Here is a 24,093-nt window from a genome sequence, read left to right on the forward strand (position 1 = left end):
GATGCAGACAGTAATAAGTACATTACCGGTAAGACAGGAAAGGGTTGTAAGGCACTTGATGGGCTATCGCAAGCTATAAACAGCAATACGCCAATACCACTCTACAGAAAACCGTCAGGAGGTGCTACCCTGCCAGGAAAATAAAGTATACAACAGGTATAATCCGCAAATGCTGGCTATGAGGATGAAAATTAGACGTTGCCAGAAGGAGCTTGAGATTGTGTAACGGATAGCACAGTGAGCTAGGCAAAAAAAAATTACGAGATACTTTAGCGGCTAAAGTGGTGTAAGGCGAAAGCCTGAGTGCTGCATTCTGCTACGCGATTGTTCAGTGCACATTCTTTTGGTGCATTAATTAACTTCCAATTAATGACGCTTAGGCTTCGCCTTTAGGAGTGGAACGCGACAGCGTGTTGTAGCGCTGCCAGGGAGTCCACGGAACGCCACCACCCGTTCGGCGCGATGCGTTCCCTTTTAACGCAACGCTTTTTGAGGAAAGGAAATGGCGCTGTAATTCTCTGTCACCTCGGTGGATCGGTGGACACCTGAACCGCACCATACAGGAAGGGAGGAAGTGGGAGTGAAAGAAGAAAGAGAAAGAGGGGCCGTAATGAAGAAAATGAAAGTTGTATTTGAGGAAAGGAAATTGAGCAGTAACTGTCACATATTTCGGTGCATACCCGTCAAAATTCGCGCGCAGTGACGTCACGACCACTTAGACCAATCTGAAACGCGGACAAATTTGCTAGCACGTCTTGGTCACGACAGTATGAGCCATTAAAGGCGTTCGCCTTAAAAAAATGGCTGAGGCTTAACTTGGTTAAGCCTGGAGAATGCGAAGCATCATCTTGTCGCGTAATTTGGAGGCGCACAACCACAGCGACGGCGCGAGGTGGGCCCCCGTTTCTCCACTGTCGTGACGTCATCGTGTCACGTGGTGTGACGTCATGTATCACGTGATTTGGAGGCGCACAACCGCAGCGACGGCGCGAGGTGGGCCCCCGTTTCTCCACTGCCGTGACGTCATCGTGTCACGTGGTGTGGCATCATCATGTCACGTGATTTGGAGGCGCACAACCACAGCGACGGCGCGTGGTGGGCCCCCGTTTCTCCACTGTCGTGACGTCATCGTGTCACGTGGTGTGGCATCATCGTGTCACGTGATTTGGAGGCGCACAACCACAGCGACGGCGCGTGGTGGGCCCCCGTTTCTCCACTGTCGTGACGTCATCGTGTCAAGAGGTGTGACGTCATGTATCACGTGATTTGGAGGCGCATAACCACGGTGAAGGGCTGAAGTGGTAGCTAAAGTAGTATGCTTCGCATAATAATATGAAATCGACTTCGCTGGCAGAGGACAAACGTATTTAATCTACGACAATATTTAGACGTTTTGAATCAACGAAGAAAAGTAGGGTTCCATCTTTAATTGCCACTATAACAAGAGGTGGTGCCCATGGGCTCGTGGACAGCCGCAAAACGTCGTACTGGAGTATTTCTTGAACACGCCAGAGAATGGAATCATGTACTATCGCGCTCAATATGAGTTGCAACGCGCGGTCATCGACCGGGGCTCGTTCCGTGGTGTGCCTCCTCCAAACAGTCGCTCGGAATTCTGGGAGAAACTTTTTTCTGAGCGGGGGTGCTGTTTTTTCCTGGAACAGCAGTTTCTCCCAGAATTCCGAGCGACTGTTTTGAGGAGGCACACCACGGAACGAGCCCCGGTCGATGACCGTGCGTTGCAACTCATATTGAGCGCGATAGTACCTGTGAAGGAATCAGATAAGGCGTCTGATATCACGGTGTCTGGATTTTGTTGGCTATAATTCGGTGCTTTGTGAGTGGTGTCTGTCTAAGCTTGGAGGTCAAGGCGTAACACTCGTGGAGAGAGTCGCCAGTGCTGCTCTTCAGACATGGCTTCTGACAAGCCAGAAGATTCGAGTTCCCGTCGGTAATAAATAAAGAGGTCGGTTCCTCGAGTAATTTCGTGGTTCCGGACAACGCGTACTGTCTGGCGCATTCACCGAGTTCTTTTAACAACGCAATCACAGTTTTTCTCGTCAAACGTTGAGGTTCACAACCAAAATTCGTAGCCTAAAGTTCGGTTCACCTATTGCTCAGTTCAGTATGTCCGCGAGCTGCACAAACTTGGCGACCCGGAAGCAACGACATGTTCGCTTCAGAGGTGTCATGAAATCCGGAGCTGTTATTGCGCTCCGCACTGAAAAACGTGCTGCCTCTTGACGGTATCAGTTTATCAATACGTGATCGTCACATACTCGCAACTGATTCCTGCGTGGCTCATTTTCGTCGTCAACCGTGCGCGGGGCTGAAAAAGCACGATTAGGTCTTGAAGGTCGATCTCTGCACCGTACTCTCGAAGGAAATTAAAAGCAAGTGTCAAGACATTGGAGCACTCAGGTAACACAGCAAAGCTGCCAGGGAAACTGACACAGCGGACCTGTATTCGCGAGGTGCAGATGCCAATCGGCGTCTCCACATGGCTGTCGGCTGTACGGATCTGCGCTCCAGAAAAGGGCACTATAACCTCTTTGAGGACCGCGGCTAGCCAGATGCTCATCACAGAAAAATTAGCTCCGGTATTTACGAGTACGGTCGCTACATAATTGTCAGCTATTACAAGAACCTCGTCACAAATCAGCTTTTCACAACAGTACAACACTGATAAAAATGAAAGAATGTATAAAATAATGACTTTCTTTTTGTCTTTGTGGTGTTTATTAATTAAAAAATTAGTACTTGTAATATTTTTTTTCTTAGAAGATAATTAATTAGAAAGTTGAAGAAAATACAACCATTTATCATTTAATATTTTACCATTAACCCACCATGTATACCAACAGTAACAAACTTTATTGTGCATTGCGTCACCCTTTTTTAAAACCATTTATTATTCCATAAAAAAACCAACAAAGCATGATCTACACTCTACAACTTCAGCCTCTGTATTCCGTCATCGGTGCACAGTCATTAAGCAAACCAACCAGCGCTGAACAGCAGCCGTGCCTGAGAGGCAAGAGTCGGCATTGTTTTTCTTGAGAATGCTCTACTGAGTACCTCAAATGCGTGTACTACATTACGCTTTTCCAAATTATGAAAAATTATTAAGCTCATTCTGCACGTTCTTGTCATTATTTTTCACTGTAGTAATACCTTGAGTCGTCCCCACTACAAGTTCTTGTCATTATTTGTAACTATAATCAAGTGTTGAGTTGTCAAAAAGCTACATGGTTAGGCTAAGATACCAACTTTAATTTTGAAAAAAAAAAAAGCATTTTAAAGCGCGCAGTGAAGAAATCGTTCGACACTGTTGTCGCATGATTTCGTCGACAAACATTCAGCACTCTAAATCACGAGGCTGAGGCTCCGCGTCAAGCATAGAATTTTCCTTTCCAGATAAGGTTTTATCTCAGCAGCGACAGTACTTGCGCTCGCTGTTTCTCTTATTTGTAATGCAAGGGCTTCAATAACGATACAATAAAAATTGAAACGCAAAAGCTCAGTCATATTATCTATTACTGCACGTTTGTCTGTGTTCTAGCCTCCTCAGTGTTTTCGATAAATTCCCAACAATAGCGATAACACGAGACGAAACGGTAAGAAAAACTCATACGCACCACTAACGCCGTGATACGTCCCGCTGATAATGTACTCGGTGAGTTTTTATGTTGTTTTGCTGTTATTCACTGAAAACGGAGGTGACCTACAACGACAGATGACGTCAAGGCAGCGTGTCTTCATACCTGGCATATGACTTATCTGCCCAAACACGAGGGTATTATCTTGCGAGCCTTTCTTATTATTTTCGACGCAGCACCCGCTAGGTGCTTTATTACACTGCTGAGGAGCCTTCGAGAGGTAAGCGTTACGAGCGATTTCCCTCTAACTTTAATATTTTGACGCACTTACCGCTTTCATCACCTACACAATTTTTTATTTGATTTCTTTTTCGTGCGCTCAAGGAGTCATTCGATTTCTCACATTATAATTCTCAACTCTGTTCTGTTTCTGTTCAGAGCTCTGTTTCATGGATTTGAAAAGAAAACAGTCGTCTCTGCTTTTATCCTTAATGCTGTCAAAAATGTCCAAGTAAGCTCATTCATGATGATGATGATTAATTTATATGGTGCAAGTGCATTTCTGGCCAAATAGCGCGCCATTGCACAAGGGGCTTTTTCACCTACTAAAGATGAGGTCAAAGGTCCATTTCCTAAGCATTTCACCCTAAAAAAAATTGACTGTGGTTTAGCCCTGGTTAAACATAGTAGAGTAGCGAGAGTTTAGCTTCTTTCAGAGGTGCAGAACTCGATTCATCGTCATCTGTCTTCGTGGATTCACTGTCGTCGGCTAAGCGAGCCCGTATAGCCACGCTGTCCTTACGTCGCTTATCAAGACGCTTAGCGCGCTCTCCCTCGGTCTCCTCGGTTCGCCTCCTCCTTCGTTCCTAGGACGAGCCCTACGTTCCTCCGAGCTGTCCATTTCTACCACAGGCTCCGTATCGCTGTGATACATATACCCGCCGCATCTCTGACGACACTCCGCGCATGCGCACAACTGACGTGGCGGGTGGCTAGAATTTCGATGGAGGCTAAATTCTAGAGGCCCGTGTACCGTGCGATGTCAATGCACGTTGAAGGACCCCAGGTGGTCGAAATTTCCGGAGCCCTTCTCAACGGCGTCCCTCATAGCCTGAGTCGCTTTGGAATGTTAAACCCTCATAAACCATAAACCATTTATTTGATCCCACTGTTTATCTCTTCCCCTATGGCAGGGTTCGGGTGTCCTTAGAGATATTAGAGACAGTTACTGCGTATTCCCTTGCCTCAAAAACCAGTTTTAAATTTTATGAAGGAACGACATCGCCCGTTCGGTGCGACACCCTGCCCATGGTGCCACGCAGCCACGCTGACCTCGCGAAGCGGCTGGCGTAGTGTAGCTCTCGCTACAAAAGCCAAGAATGAGGTTAGGGGAAAGCTTGTGCCCGCCATTGTATCACCGGTGGGTACCAAGCGCCACTGGAAATCGAACCCTGCCCCCCCCCCCACTCTGATTGGAGATGAGAAGTAGCCCAAAGCTTCACTGCCAGAACATTTCCACGGAAGGTCGCCGACAACATACAGTGTATACGATAAGCGCCCTATTACGGCACTGTGGAGCGGGGAAGAAAAACCTGTAGCCTTCTTCCACGTATTAGGGAACAAGGCAGAACACAGAGCCGTTTAAATGTCTATCTTTACGCACTGCACAGATGATTTTTTTTCTTTTTTTACGTCGCTAGGGGTAGGGGTAACTGCAGAAAAGCTGCACTTGGGAAATTCGTTCACTGCGTTATTAAACGGTGTGACGAATGAGGCTCTGCGGTATCACAAAAGTGAACAAACTGTTGCGATGGTCGTTTTTGTTAAACCCGTAATGAACCATTGTTTGTTTATTTAAATGGCAGATTTGTGTATCATCAGTCTATGTATTCATTGTCCTCGCTTTTTAATTGATTTCACTGGACATATCCTGTAACTGGCACAGAAGTGGATGCCCAACTTTTTACCTTTATTGTACCAAATGCCCAAAGTATCTCTGAATATGGCTTTCACTTTTTGAAACAAAAAACACTGAATGGGCTGGGCTCAGTATATATCGTTTCAAAGTAGTTTTCAAGTGAGCAAATGGAAACCTCTCGACTCCTAATCATTGCATATGGCTGTCAGCGAATAAACGCCAGGTGGCTGTGGGTGTCATAATCACTACAACGCATTTAGCGCACAGGAATTTACATCTTAGTCTAAGACACTGTCAGAAACCGTGCTACAGAAGGGAGCAAAAGTTATGCCTCAGGGCAGGGGCTTAAAGAAAGTGTTTTCAATCACAATAACTACCTACAGGAAGAGATTAGACTGCGATACGCGTTTCTGCATTTCAAGCAGTTAGTTTAGTTTAAGTTTTCAGAAAGCTCTTCAACTTGACCACAATCAGCGGCAGTGTTAGAAAAGGCGGAAAAGGAACATTTCAAACCAACCGGGCAAGTCAAAGTCAAGGCTTGCAATTAACAACGATTGTGAAGAGCCGAATACTTGCAGCTTTTCATTTAACCCCACTTTCATGTTCGCTGTGTGGGCTTGGATGCGCGGGAACTTGTGCGAACCAACGCAGCCCATAATTGAAGCGCACTTGGAAAGCTGACTATTTGCATATCGCAGAAGAGGTTCAAAATTCTGAGCCGTTAGAACGCCCCACTGGTGTGTGGACACATTTTTGAGCTCCTTGGTAGTTACGGGTAAAGGTGTGGACAGGTAGGGCACGACGGCATCTCCTGTTTCACCTTTCTTCCTGCGTAGTTCTTGGCCTCTAGTGCCGTAACCTGGTCTCTCTTTCTTCGGATCACAAGGGCAAATCAGCACGCACATCCCATTTCGATCATAACTCGCAAGAATCTACAACCCCGCGTGCTTTCTGATAGCGCCAGTGAAAGTTGCATCTGGAGAGCCTTTCTCTGCCTTTCGCTATGCTGAAAACTACCCCTTATCGAACCCTGTCATTTCATTTCTTTCTCTACACTTTACGACTCCCTCAAAAAGTACTTCCTTGGACTATTTAAAAGTACCTTTCACATTGTGCCTTCCTTCTTTCGCTCGTCATTTCCTCAAGGTTGACCTTCTGCGTGAAGTCTGTCTAACCTATGCTCCCATTTACCCATTTCTCTTCTGTTCTGTTCTACCTGTCTAGATATAGCTGAATATTAGTACTCATTTATAAACAGCGTAAAAGCACCCCCCTCCCCCCAAGGATTCAAAGATGGAACAGCACATCTTACCTGAGACGTAACACAGAAGTGGCACGTGAATCTTCTGACAGGAAATGATAAATATGGCCAACAAGCGCTAAACAAAAATCCGGTTGTCAAAGGCTGCAGTATAAAAATAAGAGAACATGCCATGAAACTGCAAACTTCCAAAGATGTGGCGTAAATGGCTGAAAATAGCAGACGATAATAGCGACATGAAATGTGGGACTTGCGCAGTACTCTGAGCACGCAGGTGAAAAGCACACGCTGGTAAGTTTTCTTCCTAAAACAGTCGTCCTCATTTTCTCTGTAACAATAACTGAGTCAATGTCTCGCGTTAAGCTTACAGTTTGACCCTGAAGCGCCAATATGCCAAGCTGATCCCACTGCTACACTGCGTATACATGTCAGAGCACACCTCAATCACTCCCCTTCCCTTACTGCAGACACAGCCATGAGCGTTTTCCTTGAGAAGTTCGCCTTTTTCCTGTGGAGCTGGCGATGGATCACCACGGCGCTGGTCTTTGCCGTGACGTACCTTGTAGGCCGCTTCTACCACAAGGTGTCCAAGTACCCCAGGGGACCGTTCCCGTTGCCGCTAGTCGGGAACCTTCTCGGTAATGTCATCTGTCTGCGCAAAAGCTTATGTCTTTCTAAACATGCCATTACGTTACATTTCCGCAACATCATCTCGGCATTACCAGTTTCCAGAAGAAAGGTGGTTGCAATGTCATTGTGTTGCTTTAAAAGTGGGTACGTGTACTTTTGAGCGGAGAACTCAGTAAGTAATGTGCACTTCTTGTTCTTCCAACGCCCCCGTTCGCGCTGTGTTTTTCATTCAAAATGAACGTCACGCATAAGCCCAACTTGTCTTCCTACTGCCACTCTTGATGTACCTGGAGCACAAATGCACTCTGTATCACCGTTTTACCGCTATACAAAGTACTTCTATTTATGTCTGTGACCATTGAAATGGTGTCAGTGAACATTATGCCTTGTGTGCGCCGCAAATAGCAGGCTAAGACTAATTCCGTCAACGATGAGTTTTTTAAAGGGCTCTAGATCGAAGCCACCGCAAAATTTGTAATTGCAGACGGGGACCGCCGCTTACGCATTGGCAGCGCTGAACACGCATATTATGGTGGTCATGGCAACGAATACCTTACAAAGGCATCTTGTGCAGAATACATGCTCCACAGTTTTGAAACTTCTTTTCAATCAACACTGTGTGTCAGTTGTTGGCCCAGATATCAAGGATCAAGTTTCTTGATGGTAGGTTATCAAGCTCGTCCAACGCCGCATGTTGCGTGTCGGCAGTTTGCTGAACTTGAGCGCCAGATAAGGTCCAGAGATGTTCCAATAGGGTGAAGTGGTAAAGTATGCAAGAATAAATGTGCAAATGCTATAGTGTAAATGTGCTAAGAGCACTGGATTTAGCTAAGCTTACAAACATTGAACGGGACAAATGAGTTTACCTTGAAAGACTTCCAAAGTAACGAATGTTTCGCGGTGTTTGACACGTTAAGGCTTTCAGAGTTGAAATAACTCCAGTGAGTCTGTCCATTCCGATTCTAAGTGCAACTAAAGATCCAAGATTTTAGAAAAGAAGAGGAGGAGGAGGGCCGTTCTTTTGGAGTATCGTTATTTTCTAGCATCCCTTACAAAAGTTCCGTCTTCACGCGCCCAGACGAAGACAAGTGCTCTTGTCGAAACGTTGGCTGAAGCAACCTGAGGTTTTCCCCTCCCTTGTTCATTTTGTGATCGCCAAGGACCATCTACCACACCCTCTCTCTACCAAAGTTCCTTTCGACAGTCTATAGATTGTCTTTGCACTTTTGTCAACAGAGCTTATAGACTGCTATGAAAAATCCTTAAAGACTAGTATAAGACAATACGAGTCCTTATAGGTATTCTATAGACAATCCATAGATTTATTGTCATACATTTTAGTAGATTTGTTTGTAGACAGTCTACAGACTATGAATACAGAATATAAAATGCATATAGGAAGTCAATAGAATGTATAAGAAGCCTATGGATTGTCTACAGAACATTTTTGTAAGGGCAGTTTTCAAACATGCCAAATAAGGTGGCCATTGCTGCTTCAATCGCACGTGCAATTTCTTCCTGTCCATGGCATTTCTTCATCCCTATTGTGCGCGTCCTCCATTCATCGCGCAGCGCTTCGCAACGTCAATGACCTGCACTCTAAAGCAAGCGAGTGGGCCAAAACATACGGCGACGTCTTCACGCTTTGGATGGCCGAGAAACCCATGGTGATCCTCAACAGCCACAACGCCATACGAGAGGCGTTTCTTGAGCGGAGGCACGAGTTTGCTGGACGCTTCCAGTCGAGAATGGGTGAGCGCCAGACATGGATGATTGTCTCACTAGCATACACTGGCCAACGAATAAAGAATGCGCAATTTATGCAGTCTTGCTCGATGCCATGATTCTTCCTGCAGGAAAAATCCGCATAGAACCAATCTGCTTCTCCAAAAACCATATCCAAATTTGCTAGCTACAGTGACTTGGTTGTCTGTTATTGCGTACATCTGATTTTTGTTCCTGCCTTTTATAATCTGAATTTCGTTGAGGCTACCTGTGAGCTTGAGTTTGCTTAATCCTCTCTGTAACATAATTTTTACTTCGTTATCTCGTTTATCTTAAGCAAACGGATTAACTTTAGCAGTTCTGCCAATTCTATCATATCTATGGGGCTCCAATCTTTCACTCTCTGGTGTTTCTTAATTATATCCTATATTTTCTGGGAGATCCCTTTAGTATCCTTCAGATTTACCGTACCCACTAATTTCCTTGCATACTGCACAATAATATTAATAATGCTGTCATTCACCCCTTGCTCCTTATCTCATTGGGCCGTGGTTCCTAAAGTGAGGACAAACAAAAGTTTGTACGCCTCCTATTCGTGAAAGTCCGTTGAGTTCACGATCGGTTGTCAAGCAAATGCTACAAGTCTACGAGTCTGTCGGAAACGATGGAGGACGTCTACAGCACAACCACAGAAATTTAAGCGGCGGCGATTCCGTTCACATAGATCAATAAGCTGTACTCCTTCCTATACCGGTTTGTATCTTTCACCCACTTCATCCCTTCTCAGTGTTCATACCTTCAATAATTTAACAGTGCGCTTCTATATGTAAACAGAACAACGTTTTGCTACACGCTAAAGCCACGTTTTGCAGAATAGGCGCTTAAAACCTGTCATTAACACCTGTTTCGACAGCGCACATCCTGCACACCATTGCTTCAACGCTTGTTGCCCAATGATGAGTCCGATGCGTTTACATTCCAGCCGAGTTGCAACTTCAAGGAAATCATAACATTCTCTTCGAAGACTACAACCTGCGATGGAAGGCACTTCGCAAGGTTTCTCTGCTTGCAGTCAGGCGAGTACTGCTTGGCCGCATATAGAGCGCATTTCAGCTCTACTGTGATGCACTGCAGTAGAGAGACATTTTCACCTCGTATGCGCACGATGATACGTTGGCAGGCTACTATTTTATGCTTTGAAAATGCTTGCGTTTAACTTTTTCACTCTCAGGAGCAGGCACCGCGAGAATGATTAATTTGAACTTTTGGAATAACGATGCGCGGCTTTAGATATACCGCTCCTAACAAACAAACGACTCGCGTTCCAACCAATGTTGTATCAGGCCACAAGCTATTAAGCACGCTACAGCCATGAAAGACACTTATTAGAAACTACATGAATACATCGCGTAACACGACTGGATATGTGGCGAACCTTAATGTAATGACTGGGAAGTAGGACATCCAGGTGTTCTGGCTTAATATAACCAAGCTTTTAAAAACGACAAAGTGTCCTAAATCAGTGAAACCAACTCAGGCTAATGAGGTTCACATAGCCCAGCCTGCAGCATTTTTTCTTCTCGAAAGTTAATTAGTAAATACTAATTAGTTAACTTTTTAATTGTTGGATTCAGAAGCATAGCGTTATTTCAGAAGTTGTAGATCGTCTTGAAATACAGCTGGCCGCAGTGTTCGCACCAAGGTATCGCTTACGCAGCTTACGCAGGTCCATCTGGGACAGCTCTCCAGAAAAAAGTGGATTTTGATCTCCGACACGCGTCTTGGGACGCCGAAGCATCAGATGTGTCATGTAGCAGCTTTTTTCATTGTTTAGACAAGCGAGTTGGCGGGCTAGTTGGTTCCTTTGCATGGTTAGGGAACAGAGCAGGGACGAGATGCACGGAACATTCAAAGACACACGCGGGAGCTGTGTGAATTATCTTTTAATGCCGGTAAAAAAAAAATGCACGCAAACATTTCTCAGCTCTCTTCCAAAACTATCTACAACTTCTCATATGACACTTTCTTTATGAAGCCTAAAATAAAAGGTTAGGTAGTTAGCCTTTACTAACTTTTTCGCTTTGCAGAACGAAAAAAAGTTGCCGACTAGGACTCGCAACAGCCCTCAACTGGCTTCACTGGGCTAGGACACTCCATGCTTTTAAGACTGGTTACAACTAATTGGGACACCCGGTATAGCTAGTGTATGCGACCTTACACATTTTCTGTTTCTGGCACTGCAGCCATCTCTCCTGAAAAGAATGCTAACAGCGAAAAAAAATTGTTTGTTATTGTTTACCACCTGAACGCTCATATTTTAGGTTGCCTGTCACACATCTACGCTTTGATATAAACGTCGATTGCACAAGGGTAGGGAAATCACCTTCATTTCTTACACATGGCTTTTTGAACCTTTCCGCTCCGCCTCCACAAAATACGTCTTCTTTAAGTACGCCTAGTAAAAGTAGCCGGCCTGAAAACAAGTAAGGTCTGGTGTGTTTATCGCAGTAATCTATTCGTAATTGCAATAGTTGTTTCTAAGGAAGTAATTACATACAAATGTGCTGTGCTGCTGGTGCAGATCTTTGACAACTGCCCGCCTTTCAATCATTACAGAAAATACGCCGTGAGTGACTCCCTGGAAAAGCTTTGCACGGATGTCGTTGACAATTTCGTGGACTCGTTGCAACATGGACCGCAGCTCGTCGACTCAAGAGAGCCGTTTTTCTACATGCTCTACAACCTGATAGGAGTGTCGGTCTACGGGACAAGGTTGGAGCGGCGATGTTTCTTAACTTCGCAATTTGAAAAAAGTTGGACATGCTAACGTGACATTACGCAGCGAGGATAGTTAACCTTTGATAACTCCGTGCAACTACTAGAATACAGCCGGATAGCAAGAGAAACACCGGCAGGAGGGCAGAGAAGCGCCGTGCCTCGTTGTTTGATCGTGTTCTCGCTGCTACAAGGAGACGCTACTGATTCTGTCTGTCAACACTCTGTCATTTCACGTTATGGTGTCCAACCCGTTACAGCCATTAACAATAGTTGGCGGGATGCGAGTCAGCGAGGAAAAATTCATTTCTCTGTGACGATTCAAAGCAGGTCAAAGAAAAGCACATAAACATTAGGAAACATGTGTGCGTCATACTCCAGAAGATTACTAGCTCCAGTGAAAGAATGCAGCAATAATTTTTTTTCGTGAATCCGCATTCCGCAAAGTTTTGTCCATGTCTGTACATAATAAGAATTGCTCCCAACACTGACCTTCTGCAAAGTTTGCCCAGCGTTGTCGCACAAGCTATGTAATCAAATGTTCATGTTCGAAGAAGCTTATGTTACTTCCCCTTCGCGCCTGTGGATGATCCTTCACGCACGAATTCATTGCTGCAAAATACAAGTATACGTGCAGCTGACGTGGTAAACATGTTCATTTCCAGATTTCTAGTTTTCTTTTGCTTTCCTTTCAGCTTTCCTCTGTAGCCGTAAGGCTGCGCTAGGGCGGATGCTCATGAGTAATTATTCCTTTAATAAATATGCACCCCATCTTGGGGGATCCCCTTAAAAGCCATTTGACTAGCACAGTTCTCAGTCGAGTTGTTGATGCATTCACAATTCACTTTCGTCCTACGATCTGCTAGCCGTCCGGGATAACTTATTTGGTAGAGCGACTGCCCTGAATAGGTGTTGGTTCCGCGCTCATTCCCCGCACCAGGACAAGTTGTTTGTCACCAACTACAAAGTTTCTGGGAAGGCCGTACCGTTTCCTTTGCTAATGCATAATTATTCTTTCATTACAAACATGTTCACTGGGCCACACGGTATCAGTAAAGTACGTCCCGCACTGTCGCCATGGCGCATCGTAAACTTATACCATAAGCACTGTGCGCCAGTTGAATGTTTGAAATTAACGGACGTAGATAAAGGCCCGGTCTTTTTTTCTCCGACTTTGCAACCGACTTCCAGTCTCTGTGAAAATGCAATAGTGGATGCCTACGCTCATCAGACTACGCATTAGAAAAAATCGGACTTAACCAAGTGCTACTCTAGTCACGGGTGCTTCAAGGCCCCAAAGAATTATAGACATCAATCAGGCTAGCGGTTCGCAGTGGGTTCCGGAACATAAATTCTGGCCCAAGCTTCCTCAGCAAGTTTTAAACATCCGGCGCCTACCGAGAACTGATAAGCATTTGCGGCAGGCAGTCGGAAACTGAAAACACCAGCTGCGGAACGCAATTGTCGTTTTGACGTAGGTCAAGGATATGAAAATACATTACACAATTAACATGTTAATGAATAAGTCACTAAGCTTAGATCATGTGCGCCCGTTTACCACTATTCCTCAAGAGGGAAGTATATGAAAGCTGAATCCTGCTGGTCTTTTCTATGCGGCTTAAAGGTGGAGCCTCAAGAAAATAACTGCAAAACTGAGGACGACGAAGTGACGTATGAAAAGAAAAATGATAGGCTTAACGTTAAGAGATAAGAAAACACCAGGGTGGGTAAGAGAAAAAATGCTGCTTAATGACACCCTAGTAAAAATCAAGTACAATAAATGCAGATGGGCAGGACATCTGAAGAAAAGGCAGATAACCAATGGCAGTTAAGCGCAATGGGGTGGACTCCAAAAGAAGGCAAGCGCAGTAGGTGATGGCAGGTCATCAGATGTGCGAATCAGGTTAGGAAGCTTACGGAGATCAGGTGGTCGCAGCCGGCCCAAGACATGATTACTTGGAAATATACAGGAGAGGCCTTTACCTTGCAATGGGCATAATTAGATTGGCGATCATGACGATGATGATCAAGCAAGCGCTTTGGAGGAGGTAATCGTGATGCTACTTGCAGCAGTCTATCATTCTCAATTCAGAACAACTATGTCATCAAGGTTTACATCTTTTCCTGCATTATTGTTTCTCTGTCGTCACCTTCGCAGTTCGGAGCACAAACTCGGCAGGCACGTGCAATATTGTCTTTCTTTCCCATCGACTATTACATTTGTTCAAGCATTCACATTCATGCCGAGTTCGGTGGGAACATGACACGTTTGCTAAAAGTTGTTTCCACAGTACTGTGCAACTCACTTGTTCCCCTAGTCGCCAACAACGTTCCCTTGAATAGCTTTATTCGAATCATGTCGGGTTCTTTTACAGACTTGACGAGGACTGCAAGGAGATATATCGTCTTGAAGAGATCGACCACGAGTTCCTCGAGGTTGCGCCCAATGGTCTTCCGAGCGACATCGCGCCCTGGCTGGCATTTTTGTATCATAGGAGAGAGAAGAAGATCGAAGCCTTGTTTCATGAGTTTAGGCACATCGTTTAAAGGCTGTTCGCAAAGGCTGAAGCCACCTACGTGTCAGGTATGCTCAGAGGCCTGGGCACTTCTTTTCCACCAAGAAATTTTTTCGATAGAACGTCACTAATGATAAAGGTCCAAGTATCTAATGTTTCGATCACCTGAGATGTGCCTTGCGCCTTACTGAACATGAAGCACAACTGTAAATTCTATTCCCAGGTCGCGTTCAATATTTGACCCAGGGATTATTTCACGGAGCAATATTGTCAGCACTGGTCCGTATCATACTATTGATTAATTTTCTTGGCTCTGCGTATTCACCAATTTTTCGCATCATTCCTGCTGATGGCCACAGGTTGTATTCCTATGTAGTGCAGCCAACTATTCCTAAAATTAGGACGAAGTGTTAAAGAGAGTTTTCGTAAGGCCTTATAAATAAATAGTTTTACCTGTGAGCACTCCCACACAGTTGGTATGATGAAGGGGTAGCCTCGGCAGCGCAGTATCGCAAGGATTCGTGATGTTTCAGTTTCTGCGCTTTGTTCAATATCACTCTCAATCTAATGCAACTCCAACCTAATGCACTTTCAAGTAGAGATGTAAAATTTCAAGAAATTTTGAATGGCATGAAAAAAAAACGTTTTTTTTTCAGGCTTTTTTTTTCATGATAAATTGGAAATTTTGCAAAACGTGACCAAAACAGATTTATTTGCAACAGCACAACGATCAATAATAATGCTCCGAAGTTCAGTCGAATATGCAGTTATAGATGTCATATTGCGAAACGAACTTCTTGTTCTACTGCACCGAGAAAATAAATGATGATTTGCACTTCAGGCGAATATGGAGATATAAATGTCATATTTGTGTAACGAACTTCTTGTTTTATTGCACCGAGAAAGGGAACATGAAAACTGATCTATAAGTCACTCCATATCGGACTCAGAGTCACTGTCGCTGGATGCGGCACTACGCGCAGCAGCATGGATTGAAGCTGTGTCCACAGCTAGGTTCGACTGCACATACACAAGCTTTCGAACGCGTTCCCCTGAAAGCCTGTTGCGAATCCTTGTACGGACGTTTCCGAAACGTGACCAGTTTCGTTTGCAGCTAGCGGATGATGGTGGTATCTGCAGCAGTCGGCAAGCCAGACGAGTTAGCGGCTGGTTGGTGCAAAGGCCTTGCCACCAGGTAGATGGGCCACGTGCTTCGCTGAAAACCCCTGTCTTGGACCAAATTCCTGCGGTTGTCCTGTACTCTGCTACGTTGGAAATCAAGAAGCTAGGCTTGTATTTGGCTAAAACCGCTTACGTTCACAGCAGCCTATGTTATTTATGCCATGTGTGTAGCACTGTAGAATTTGAAGCCATTTTGTTCTACTTCAGCCGTGAGTTCAAGTATTAGAGTGTTTTTAAGTCAAGCCTGGATATTATATGTGACCTGGCCTTCAACCCGCGTACTCGCAGCACGAACGCTATAAAAGCACTACCTGGCACCGGCGATGACTACTGCTCTCCAATCGTTCAAGGATGCACGCTGTAATAGTTTTCAAAGCGAAAACAAAAACCTAAACAAAAAGCAAGCAATCATAAAACCTTGAAATTGCATTGTAAAATTTTCGATGTTTCTTTCCATTTCTTCTCGTCTGAAAAAAACGAAAAAAAAACGGGTTTTTTCCCAAATTGCAGTGTTTTTTTCAGGCCTTCACATCTCTACTTTGAAGTGGCGAACTCATAATGGTTAGGCACTGTATTTCAGGCACATGCGTGCGTAAGGAAGTGTTGTGAAGTTCTTTGTGTACTTCTGTGCGATAGGATGTTCTTACGTATTAGGATGAGAAATTATGTTCTGGATATCCTTCACTGTAGATGTGCTTCTGTTCTTGGGCGCTCCGATGGGATGATGTGCCCTGAAATGCTTATTTATTCGCGCTCCTGAAGAACGGTGCTAATGGACTAGCCAAATAAAACTACTCACGTCCAGATAATTCTGTACGATGGCACATGCTGAACGCCAGACAGTATCTGCTAAGGCAGCATGATATACTAGAGCTTTCGGAAGAGATCTCCTTTAAAGCACCCACATTTCAAACACCATTCTGCCCCGCTCTTTCAGCTACATCCAAGCAGAAATATAGAAATGTGCTCTAACACTCTAATACATCTGCAGGCAGCTGAAGCTTATTAGCTGCTTATAAAAAGAGAAAAGTTAACATCCGTTAAAGCTTCCGGAGAAGCAGTACAAGAAACTTTAGTTGGCCGTGAGGCAATTCCTTTTACCATACAGAGACATTCACAAGCATGCGCAGATTAAAATTGTACGGCGCGGCTCAGGTGACCACCGAGATATGTGAGACGGATACTGCGCCATTTCCTTTCCTAAAAAACAAAAAAAAATCTAATTCTTGTGTTTTTACTTCTTTTAACAGTTAACAATATACATTGTCTGATGCAGAAATATGGGCTAAAAGTTTTAGCTGCATCAAAAAGAGATAACGGTGTGATTCAATGCACTCGTGGGCCAGTGTATTGATTGATTTGTTTTCGACGAACAGCAGTTGCATGTTACAATTTTGTAATAAACTGCGGGCACTGAAGGCAATTAGTAGATGCCAAAGTTTACTTATAAACAACCACTTTGTCATAGCTTCAACAATTGGTTTATTTGTTGGCGAGTTTTTCTCTACGGACTTTCGCAGTATCGATGCCAAAGTATTTTCTGATTCGTATAGGCAAAACAGAGAACTTCACACAAGCCATGCTTGCCGCTCGAGAAGAAGCCATACAGGAGGAAAAAGGCGACGCTGAATACTTGACCAGAGGCAACATGGTGCAGGTTGTCTTGAACATCTTTGGCGGTACGTAGTGACTTTCTCAGAATCCCAACCTTGTTTGTTGGTGTGCCATTCCGTAACTCCCTTCCTGTCTCCTAAATCAAAAGTTTTATAAATAGCACTGTAATATTAGGCCATTTTCCGACCTTAATACACGGGATTTCTAAAAATACAACGTACAAAAACATTTATAAAACTGCCATCAAGACTTTCCTAAGCTGGGTCTGATGAATGGCTTTTATACTACATTTGATTTTATTGCAGCTGCCACCGATACATCGGCTGGAGAACTTCACTGGCTCTTTCTTATTCTGGCAAAGGAACCAAGGATTCAAGAAAAGATCCAGAAAGAAATTGAGGAAAACATTGGCAAGATCTTATTTCGCATAAGATTTTTTTTTTTTCACTGGATGCGAGCCTGGGTGTATTTACGCTGCTAAATTTAAGGCACCATGCATTCTGAAAAACACATCGCAAGGCATACCAAGTGAAATGTGAAAAACAAAGCATCATCGCATTTTGTCCACAATTTCAAAAATTAACTTACGACCTTGGAATCAGTCTTGCATTGTTTCATGTCCGGCAAAGCGCCACTTTTCAGAAAAGCGTCCTTATATGCCTTCTCCAGGAAGCACCCCTCCTGTGTACAAAGATCGAGCCAATCTTCCATTCACCGCGGCCTGCCTGTTGGAGATACTAAGGTTCCGGCCAATAGTTCCACTTGGCATCCCGCACAACACGTCTACGGACACTAAAGTTGGTGAGCATTGACAATATTTTCTTTATATGCCATACGAGACGGGGTGGCGTCATCATTCTTGAATGGCTACCACGTACCTTTTCAATTAAATTTCATTATAAATTTGTGTTTGTATGCTGGAGGACTGCCTTCCTCATATTATCTTAGCCTCATGCTACCACCCACCATATTCTGACAGCTTATTCGTAACCCTGTTCATCTGCCAGCGCCACCGCAGATCAACAGTATATACTGCCTCCCCGAACATCACGCTGTCACTGGGCACGGCGGCACTACCGGCATGCGGTGGAATAATCATTTTGCCTTCATTGTGCAGGTAAGAAAAGAATTTGGAAATTGTTACCGTTCAGATGACCGCTTTCTACTAGTGCTGCCGTGCCCGCAGCTTCAGAGTATAGTGCACGATACTGCAGTGTTTCTTGGAAAATTGTTGCTTTTAGGAGGTGATGTGGAAACTAACCCTGGCCCTGAACTTGCGCAGATTGCAAAACAACTAAAGGACATTGCTTGCGACATAAAAGACATAAAAGAAAAACGACTCACAGAAATAGATAAAAAACTGGATGCATTGTCAGTGTTAGAAACCAAGATTACGTCTTGCCAGAATGAAGTTTCCCGCATGACTAAAATTATTGATACACTAGAAAGACGGATTGACGATTTGGAAAACCGGAGCAGAAGATCGAATCTAATAGTGTATGGCTTAGAAGAGGAGGATGAAGAGAACAGCGAAACTCTAGAGCAGGCTGTTAACAAAAAAATTATTGAAGATACTCTGGGGCTTGACCAGGTCGCCATCGAACGAATTCATAGATTAGGACGACCAGAGAGCAACAAGATCCGCCCGGTTATCTTTAAACTATTAGATTCGAGACAGAAGACAGCTATATTGAGGAACGGTCGGAAGCTAAAGGACACAAGATTCTGTATTGGCGAGGATTTTTCCCCCAGAATTCGTGAAATCAGGAAAAATCTTTGGGCGAGCGCGAAAGATGAACGCGAAAGAAAAGAAAAGGTGTCCTTGGCCTTCGACAAGTTATTCATCAACGGCCGTGCATATGTCTGGGACTATGAGAAGAATAATCGAGTACCTCTGAAAGAACATGATGGGAAGACCAAACAACCACCTCTGGAAAAAAACTCTACCGATCTAAGCCCACCAATGACTCGACGGGGAGCACGGTCAAAGAATTGACGGTTATCAACATCAATGCGAGAAGCGTTATAAATAAGGTCGAATCCCTAGAGACTGTTCTGCTTGAGCACGAACCAGATATAGTTGCGATTACTGAAACCTGGCTCTCCCAAGATGTCAGCGACGATGAAATTGTTCCACCGAACTACGAACTTGTCAGAAAGGATCGCGCCTCCCGCGGTGGTGGCGTGGCACTTATGATAAAAAAGCGCATCCCATTTGTCATGCTTCCTGAAGTAACCGGCGCTGAAGCTGTTTTCTGCAAAGTTATTTGCAACAACACCAACATTATAATTGGCAGCTTCTACAGAAGCCCTTCTTCTGGACACGAATGCATATCGGTAATTCAAGATTTCCTCCAGCAATACTGTTGTAACTCGCGAATCATTCTAATGGGCGATTTTAACCTACCAGATGTCGACTGGACTACCATGCATCACACTTCAATTATCTCCGACGCTGTAATTAATTTGATGATAAACTTTAACCTCCATCAAATAGTTCTCGATCCTACACGCGTACAAGGCTCAACAAAAAACATTCTTGATTTGATTTTAATCAGTGAACATTTCCCCGTCCATCGTGTTGCAACCCACGTCATCGAAGGCATCTCAGACCATAAAATCCCAGTTTGTGAATTACCGCTACAATGCACCATGACATGCCACTGTCCAACCACCACCATAAAAAACTTTGCAAAGGCAGACGACGCAGCTATCCTAACTTATCTCGCCCATGAATTCGACAGCTTTGCCGAGAGCGCATCAGATAGATCTACAAACATAGACGCTACGTGGCTTATCTTTAAACGCGCTGTACAGTACTGTATGACTAACTTTGTCCCGCTCAAGATCAAACGCATCGCTAAAAATAACCCTTGGATCACTAGAGACGTCATTCACGCGCAGCGTCATGTAAAGAGGTTACGCAGAGCTATCAAGACCAAAGGTGGTAGTCATGTGAGGAAATCTAAATTAAGCAGTGCCGTTGAAAAGCTCAAACAGGTCACGAAACAAGCGAAAGACTACTACTTCAACGTAACTTTCCCAAGTTTTTTGAGAAATAATCCACACAGGTTTTGGAGCCATTTTCGTGGCCGTAAAACGGTGCAGTCCGGTCTCTCTGTAGAAGATAAGGCCAATACTGCTAATATGTACAACGATTTCTTCTTTTCAGTCTTTACTAAAGATAACGGCATCATCCCCGACTCCTGCAATTTGCCCCTGCTAAATATTGAACCACTCAGAATTACCGATGACGGGATTTTCAATCTTCTGCTGAACCTAGATCCAAAAAAATCAACAGGTCCGGATGATATTCCAAATGAGTTTTTAAAAAGATATGCCGAATGGTGTAGCAAGTACCTTGGTATTATCTTTCGCAAGTCTATTTCATCATCAAGGCTGCCCAGAGACTGGAAAATGGCAAAGATCATACCTATTCATAAATCAGGGGACACTACCTCACCCTCAAACTATAGGCCAATCTCTCTTACAAGTACATCATGTAAAATTTTGGAACACATAATTTCGAAGCACATAACCTCATTCCTGGAGCGCAATAGTATATTGACACCCCATCAGCATGGATTCCGACGCGGGTTATCAACCGTTACTCAACTAACAGAGGTTGTACACGATCTAGCACTTAATATTAATAACTGTAGCCAGACAGACATAATATTGCTCGATTTTTCAAAGGCATTCGACTCTGTATCACACAATAAGTTGCTAGGAAAACTAAAAACTGTTATCGGGGAAGGCGACTTACTATCTTGGTTAGAAGATTTTTTGTCAAATCGGTCTCAGTTTGTGGTTTTTGAGTATGTTTCATCCAAAACAGTTCCAGTAACGTCGGGCGTTCCTCAGGGATCAGTCCTTGGTCCATTGTTATTTCTGCTCTTCATCAATGACATAACTAATGACATTGATTGTAACATTAAGCTCTTCGCAGATGACTGCATTCTTTACAAAACTATTAACAACCGCGAAGACCATCTGTCGTTAAACAGTTCTCTAAAAAAAATAACAGAATGGTGTAACACGTGGCAAATGACAATAAACACTAAAAAATCCGTTTGTATGACAGTAACAAGAAAAAAATTCCCGTTTTGCTTTTCTTACTCTGTAAACGGCGTTCCATTAGCGAAAACTAAACACCATAAATATCTAGGTATTACGCTGTCTTCTGACCTGAGGTGGGACTCTCACATTGCTAACATCACGTCTACTGCTTTACGGAAACTTCTCTTTATCAGGAGACGCTTGCGGTCCGCACCAGTATCTTCTAAACTCCTGGCCTACAAAACCCTTGTAAGGCCAGTCTTAGAATACGCGAACACAGTCTGGTTCCCACAATCAATAACTAACATCACAAAACTTGAGGCTATACAACGCAAAGCCCTACGAATAATTCACAATAAATACAAGCGCACAGATTCCCCAACATTGCTTGCAGCTTCATCCGGTCTCCAAACATTATCCGCAAGAGCAAAACAAGCGCGCTTAAAATTTTTGTTTCAATTATTACACGAGCAGTACAGGATAGATGTGAAAAAATACGTGACGTACTCACAATCGCCACCTTCACGGCACAAACATACGAACACACTAACCGAGTATGTGTGCCATAATGACACGTTTAAGCATTCCTTTTTCCCTCTCTCCATTAGTGAATGGAATCGCTTGGATCGTAACATCACCTGCACTCAATCCTTATCACCATTCGTGTCGCAGATAGAGCATTTGTCGTAATGCACAGTGGCGATGCAGCAACCGTGACTGCAAATCTAGGCAAGAAGACAACCCCTTCTAACTTGTCATGTATGCGATTTTGAGTGCATTTTGAAATTGTGCCTACCATTGTCGAAGATCTGTTCTGTATATCCTTTTGCTATGGCCAATTCACTTTTCCCTACCTTTGCTTTTATGCCATCTTTGCTGCCTTTGAATAATATGTTTATATTTGTTTTTTGCACTGTACTAATTGCCCCTGCTATGGTCTTGCAATAAGACCAGCAGTATTGTAAATAAATAAATAAATAAATAAATAAATAAATCTGCGCAGTGCATTCAGCGAAATCCAGTGCCCTCATTGTCCAATCCTTACAATCGGTGGCATTAACTTAGCCCGACATTAACTGAAGAGACCTTGCCCTCACATCAAAATACCGGAAGAATTTTTGTTAAAGGATACCTAATTTTATTATGTATTCAGGCGTTAACATTTCGCAGAACCCGACTTGACGCTCCAACTAGCTGAACTTTGTTTTACTGCTACCCCACTGCTCATAGCTTTCGTATAGATAACAGTGCGAACTAACACGGCTACTCTTGTAGAAATTTAAATCTAGCTCCCACCTAGTTTTAATTACTATAGTTTATAAAACATTGATCAGGAAGAAGTTAGGCATTCATATGCCATCTGGGACCTCGCTCAACTTAACCTAATGAATTCTGCTGATCTCGTTCAAAACTGCACTGTTGCATTCATCAAGACAAATTACTCGAAATCCACCAGTGATACGTTAAGAATAAAGCACATTTGCCTAACCTTCAACACTTCAGTAAAATCGCGAGACATAAAGTGTAATGACATTTACCGCGCGTGCTTTTCCGTCTTGATCTCCTATTGAACCTGGTCATCGTTTTCCAGTCCGTACAAGTAACCACAAGGCCGTGAACACATCTCGACTCCGTACTACGACACACCTTAAAACTCCTTTACTGGCCCAACAGCACAAGACGGGAACAATCTTGCTAGAAGTGCCATTCCCCATACAAACCCGGTTCATATCAAAGGAGCCATCGAATCACTCTTTTAATACAATTTTATAAGCCCACTCGTCATGCAAGGCCCTCACCTAAAGGGCCCTACGCACATTAACTAAATAAATATCTTAACTAAATCGTTAGCCAGAAGCAAGGAAACGCCATATTATAACCAGCTTGAGGACAACGGCACAGCACTGCTTGCAATCCATAAAGCAAACACGACCATGATAGCAGGAAACTGTCCCAATGCCTAACATCATCCATTATTCGAACAAAGAAGAAAATAAGAATATGAGCAGTTCCTTCACAATTTCTTGCCGCATATCCATTAGCATGTTCACAGTTACCCGGCTCGGCAGCATGACTGTAGTTAAGAGAAGCAAATAAACTTGCACAGGTGGGCTTCAAATCGCGTACCGTCGCCAGTATATTTGGCGGGAGTTGTAATCGGTTCTTCCATTCACTGTTTTACAGGTGAGCTTGCTGTACCCAAGGACACTGGCATCATGTACAACATCTACGCCGCCAACCATGACCCCAAGATCTGGGACGATCCAGAAGAGTTCCGCCCGGAGCGATTCCTGGACCTCTCCACAGGGAAGCTGCGTCAGGACTTGGGGCCGCTCCTCACCTTCGGCATGGGTCCCCGCACTTGTCCCGGAGAGAAACTGGCACACATGGACATGTTCTACATCCTCGTGCGACTCATGCAGAGGCTCAGCTGCAGCGCACCCTGGAAGCCCTCGGATGTCAGGATGGACGGCGGGGGTTCAAGCCTCTTTCTGCTGCCAGTGAAGCAGAACATCGTGCTCACGAGGAAGAATTAAAGAATGTCTCGCGTCAGTCTGTGTCCTCACAAAGAGGATACACATTAAAGGAATCATAATAAGAAGCAAGGCGTGCAAGCAAGACTTACATCCTCAGTTTCTCTTTTGTGCAGCGCACACACTCACTCAAGTGCAGATCGCATGCGAGGTTCAGAGTGTGTGTTGTTTGCTTGTTGTTACGAGGATGATGATGGCGATGGTGTTGGCCAGTGTGGTGGGAGTGGCGATGTGTTTCTGGTGGTGGAGGCAGAGGTAATGAAAATCGTACAGAAAAATT

The 24,093-nt window shown here is 44.1% G+C and overlaps 1 pseudogene across 1 annotated transcript; it reads left to right on the forward strand.

The window, feature by feature from the left end:
* The first annotated feature begins 3,833 nt into the window (after positions 1–3,833).
* On the forward strand, positions 3,834–23,881 carry LOC149341430 (steroid 17-alpha-hydroxylase/17,20 lyase-like; annotated as a pseudogene). Its single transcript, XR_016282929.1, has 10 exons — positions 3,834–3,879; positions 7,246–7,416; positions 8,981–9,160; positions 10,116–10,209; positions 11,750–11,905; positions 14,284–14,492; positions 17,160–17,285; positions 17,526–17,630; positions 17,890–18,021; positions 23,464–23,881. The product of XR_016282929.1 is annotated as a steroid 17-alpha-hydroxylase/17,20 lyase-like (transcript).
* Positions 23,882–24,093: the final 212 nt, after the last annotated feature.

The sequence above is a fragment of the Amblyomma mixtum genome, chromosome 5, assembly GCF_055824585.1.
Source record: "Amblyomma mixtum isolate Tamu chromosome 5, ASM5582458v1, whole genome shotgun sequence".
Lineage (NCBI taxonomy): Eukaryota > Metazoa > Arthropoda > Arachnida > Ixodida > Ixodidae > Amblyomma > Amblyomma mixtum.